General features: G+C 43.0%; 1 long non-coding RNA gene across 1 annotated transcript; it reads right to left on the reverse strand.

The window, feature by feature from the left end:
• Window positions 1–1168: 1168 nt before the first annotated feature.
• On the reverse strand, window positions 1169–4479 carry LOC136611488 (uncharacterized). Its single transcript, XR_010790282.1, has 3 exons — window positions 4322–4479; window positions 2566–2719; window positions 1169–2099 (listed from the first exon to the last, which is right to left on the reverse strand). It is a non-coding gene; the product is annotated as an uncharacterized lncRNA (long non-coding RNA).
• Between the last annotated feature and the right edge of the window lie 990 nt (window positions 4480–5469).

A 5469-nucleotide genomic window follows, 5' to 3' on the forward strand; every position in this document is an offset into this window, starting at 1 on the left:
AGTTGTAATCTGTATGTACCCTGGTAGTCAATATTTATTTTACGCCTTGATGTTTTGATGTGAAGTGTGAAATGTGATGATATAAATGACAGTGTGAAACTATGTGTTTGTTGGGTTTCTTTGTTTTCAGACGCGCACACAAAGTATTTATATAAACCCATTCCAAAACAATGGGCGACTTGGGAATACATTAGGAATTGAGTCTAGACAGCTCTGCTGTTGGTAGCCATCCTTTGGGGTGGTCTTACTGTTTATTTCCAGCCTTTCTGCTGTCGTGGCCTATGCAATGTCTCACCTAAAGCATTCCGCCCTTTAACAGCCATATAGCGCTGTACATACCTGTTAGTTTCTTTAGTGTTTCTTGCTCACAATGATGGTAACGCTCCCATACAAGGCCCAAAAAATGGTAGTATGTTCTTGGATTAGATCTCAATAAGAAAAATCTGTTATTGTGGCCTTGTGTAAAAAAATTACACCCAGTCATTTGCATAGGCAAGAGGGCAAATATGTTTTTGCACACGTGTGAAAGTTTAGAGCCTAAATTGTGCCATAATGCTTACCAAATTGCCAGTGCTTGGTCAACTGCAGCACCATCCACATGTTTAGCAAGTTGAGTAAAGCGTTTTTAGTGGCTGGACATAATAATTATTATTTAAGCAACTTGTTCTGCTGTATAAAAATTGGCTGTTAATGGGCCATGTTTCAGAATGCTGCAAAATGCTTGTGTGCTGTTTGTGCATATACTTTGTACACACAATTAATGTGTTAGCACTGCATTTTAACTCTATTACTTATGAATGTAGCACAATAGTGTATGTACCCAAAAAGCCCACAAACTCACTTCTTCTGCATTATGAAGTGTGCCCTCTTGGTAAAACATCTGCAGTGTTTGAAACCTTGCTCGCCACTTAGGCATTATGGAACATTTGTGGCAAAGGAGGTTCAGTCTGACGTTGCTGAACTGTGACAAAAGCACAGCCTACATAGAAGTGTGTGTCAATTGTTATGTTACAGTTCTATAACTATTATTGAGATGTGAAGGCTGGTGGAATAAATGTTTACTTGGCAAAGTGTTGCAGCTCCTTGTAATTAGTGCTTCAAACGGAATCCCTAGCGTCACTTAATCAATTTATTACATCAGGCTCAATATGTTGTCACCACAACAAAGTTTAAGCAAACAAAATCCTTTATTTTTCAAAAACTGTGCGTCTTGCGCGGCAAGGCCACATGTAAAAAGGAAATCATGCTATTTGCAACGGATACAAAAATGTTGGGTATTTTGCCCAATAAGATGTAAAATAACATTTACAAAAATGCTTCACACAAAATGTGTTAAAATAACAATAGAGCCTACAATACAAAATGCTCAGTCTAACCTTATTTTAAAGACTGAGATACTGGCTTGAACTAGAGGTGGCAATATGCCTGCCTCATTTGACAAAGGCGGGACCGTCGAAGGTAACTTTGCTTTGCCAGTGTTTCTCCGACTTGGCTGGGGCAGATCCATGGGCCCTGCATCACATTCCAGCAAATGGCGATATGGGCCACGTCTGTGGACCCCTAACAACATACCAGGTTGTTGCTGCGGCTGTGGGCGAGGAGGTTCTTGATTATGGCCCCTGGTGGCAGAGGACACTGTTTGTGGGAATGTGTTATTTGTGGCAAACTGCCAAATTCCCGCAAACAGTGCCCTCCCGCGCACAGAATCTTGAGAAACATTGATAAGAGCTATGATGGCACTGAGCAACTCGATTTGGATTTCTTCGGATATGCGCCTGCCACAAGATGCAATGCAGTGCCCCATCGTGTCAGCCCAGTCAAGCTACTTTTGCCTCCGCAAATAATCAAGAACCTCCTTGTCCACTAGCCGCCCAGCAAATGGTACATGTTGCCTTATGTTGGCTCTTCGGGCACCTCAGGCTCTTGCTGGGGTTCGCCTGGGGGTAGCTGGTGGGGGAGTCTCTTCGGAAGGAGGTGGAGGAGCAGGGGGTGCCTCTGGGGCTTCGAGTCCATCACTGTGGAGTGATATGGTGGGGGAGCTGGCCTCCGTGTCGGTGGCTTCGTCGTGCGACTGCTGCTCCGGCAGATTATCGGCAGTTCTAAAATAGAGTGCAACAAGTCAATACAACAATAGCGGCAAGGATGGTGTTTCAAGGAACGGAAGGCAAACCTTAACAACAAGTGTCTCTGTAATATTACAAAATATCTACAAAAACACTAGAAGAAAAAAGGTGTCAGCCTAAAAAGATTACAATGCTGACGACAAGTAATTTGCTTGTTAAAGCCCTGAACAAAATACTCTTGACATCTGGAGGCACTTATTTGTTTAAGACAATAACATGGCTGGCAATTCATAAAAATCTGAATGATGCAATGTTTGCTAAAGCTGAACGAGGGTAGCAGCACACATAATCCTGTGAGTCATGGTCATTGTACCTAGATAAGAAACATCCAAATTACTGTGTCTATATGCCAGTTTTACAGGCCTAGTTAGTTTCATATAGGACCCGTTGCTTACACACCCAACCCCAAACATGATTGCCATCTAAGAATTAAAGCACTTACGGCCTTGGTTCCATAAGAGGGCGCAGGAAACATAGTGCTGGGGCCAAGTAATAGGGCCTTTTGCGGCGCCGTCCTGAGCCGCTTGGCAGCCTGTTGCCCAACTCCTTTCGATATGTGTCGCGTACGCTCCGCCACTTCATTTGTAGTTCCTCAACTATGAGAGGGAAAAGAGAAACATATATAAGTTGCAGCCAAGGCAAGCCCATTACATTACAGTGTACTTTTTAAATTCTAATTGGAATCTATGGGCAACACACGTATGCTGATGCAACAGCGCTTTACCAGTTGTTTCTAGGATTACTGCCAGTTCGTTTACCTGGTGCGGTGTGGCCCTTACAACCAACACCCAAAGTGTTATATAGGCAGAGCTAAAAACCTCCTGCTTGGGAAATCAATTAGTGGGTGGAAGGAGTAATTAAATGTTTGTGACAGCTGTTGACCCCAATAAGAAGCCATGAGCCCTATTTAACCATTCATGGCTTCTGCTAGACTCATAGACATCAGTCCATGAGGCCTGAGTCTGAAAATAGAAAGGAACATCCACTTTCCCAACTTTAACACACGTGGGGGAGGGGTGTGGCCATGTGCACGGCAGGAGTCCCCAGATCCAGCAGAACTGCTGTGTCTTACTTTTCTGTGTGCAGCTCTGCCACTCACTACAGTGACTACCGTTATTTAAGGTGGCCTCAAACTCCTATGCAGCGTGCAGCTATAGCAGGAAAGTGTTTACGTTGGAAAAACACACAACTTATAGTCTCCCAGAGCTATTTCATAACTTTAGGCTAGACATAGCTATGAAAATACATAAATACATAGTGAATTAACTACATGACGCAGCATCACAGACTGGCGTACACATAATGAATAGGAAAAAAACAAACAAAAAAAATTGCTTCCCTCACTGTAACAACAACCATGAGAGTTAGTCATTGCATGAATGTGTGATGTTGTGTAGACAGATATACATGTCACAAATACATTAACAAGCCTATACCTCATAGAAGACCCTGTCTTATTTTTGGGGAAACATCGTATATGCGGCCGTTTATAACGCGGTTCAAATACAATATTCTCGAAGAAATACGTCTATATAGTACTAGATATCAGACATGTTACTATGACATCTTATACACCATATTTCATATCTATGCAAACGGCAGGGGTTCAAACACGGGGCCCAAAAGACAAAAAACAGCTAGAAGAAGTTCATGGTCCTTAAGTGAACAAAAAACAGGCACATTAAGGGGTGCAGAAACACACACACACACACACACACACACACACACTACATCTCTATGTGGTCCATTATTGCTCAAGGCAAAGAAGAAAGAACAGAAGAACTGATTTTGACATTGCGCAGGACTAACGCAGCACCTCCTAATACATGCTAACAGTACAAAAAGGTAAATTCACAGCACAAACACATGTGCAAGCAATGTTGCTGCAATATCTGCATGCCTAGCAGCCTGGCCCATTTTGCTTGATGCCTGCCCAAACAAACGTTTAAAATGAGCTATTAACTGAATTGCAATGTGGGTCCATAGCCACAAAAGCAGACAAAAAACATGAAAAGAAAACAAAAAAAGGACAAGGCATCTACAGCAAACAGCACACACCCCAGCGCAACAAGCACGCACGCCTCCACACACAACGCTACACAAACAATGCGCAATGTGAGACTGAAACATAATAAACATACAAAACATTCCTGCAAAAGCTACATTTGGGCTTAAAAAATAAGCACATTGGTACTTACGCATTTTTAGGCGTGCTTGGGAACGACACCGCAGCCAATGCAGGCCAAACATATCATCCCTGAGGGCTCTGACGTGGAAAGCTTCTGTCCTGGTGTCCCAAATGCAGGGGCGTTCCTGCACAAGGGCAATTAGGCACTCCTTATCTATACGTGGGGTGCTCATGCTGCTGGCAAGATGTGTGTGAAATGGCTGCTGCTGTTATGACACACCCTGATTAAGTTGCTGTTCTTTCCCGCCTCCACGCTTCTGGGAAATCCCCATAACCAGCCACACCCAACAGCACCTGTGATGAATGCCCGCCTTTCCTCTGTCTCCACTACTGCGATGTGAAAAAAACGCAACGCTACGCTCGCAAACTGCGTTGCGTTGCGATTTTTCTCCAGACCATTGAAAAGCATGGGAGCTGTTAGGACAAAATAAGGAGACATTGACTAATGACAGATGCGATGTTAAATTGCGGGACGGGACGACATTAAAGACGCAGATGGACAAGAACACACTTGATCCCAATGGCTATGCAGAAAAATCGCAAAACACAAAATGCCATCGCAGGGAAAAAAATCGCCAGTGGGTAGGCGCCCTTACTCGGATTATTAGCTGAACCAGAGACACCCATTTGTAGACAGCACTGTTTTGGAGTTGGTGCGTTACTTCATTGCAGTGTAGGCTCTGGTTGGCTGTGTGAGATGCCTATGTAGTGGTTGTCAGGGGGTATTGATTCCTTTGCTTCTGTTGTTGCTATTTTGCATACTTTTTTCCCAGGAAGGATTGCAGTAAAAACTGCTTACCAGCTAAATCAATTTACTTTCCAAGAGTTCTTGCTAAAGTCAAATCAACTACTCGTTGCCTAGCAAAACCTAGTGAGGGGAAAGGAGAGAATAAAAAATAATGTACAAGTCACGTACATGTTTGCACAGCGCATGACATGAATGAAACTGCAGTGGGTTAATCTATTTCCTCTCAATCAATCTCACAATCACTTTTCACTCAATTTGCAAATTGAGCATAAATTATACCTCAACACAGCCCACATACAGGCGGTGTACAAAAATATGGAAACACTACAAAATGTATGGCATTATACATCTTATTTCACAATACTACCACAATACTAGTAAATTTTAACTATACAAAAGGGCAGCTTAGT

This window comes from Eleutherodactylus coqui, chromosome 1, assembly GCF_035609145.1.
Source record: "Eleutherodactylus coqui strain aEleCoq1 chromosome 1, aEleCoq1.hap1, whole genome shotgun sequence".
Classification (NCBI taxonomy): domain Eukaryota; kingdom Metazoa; phylum Chordata; class Amphibia; order Anura; family Eleutherodactylidae; genus Eleutherodactylus; species Eleutherodactylus coqui.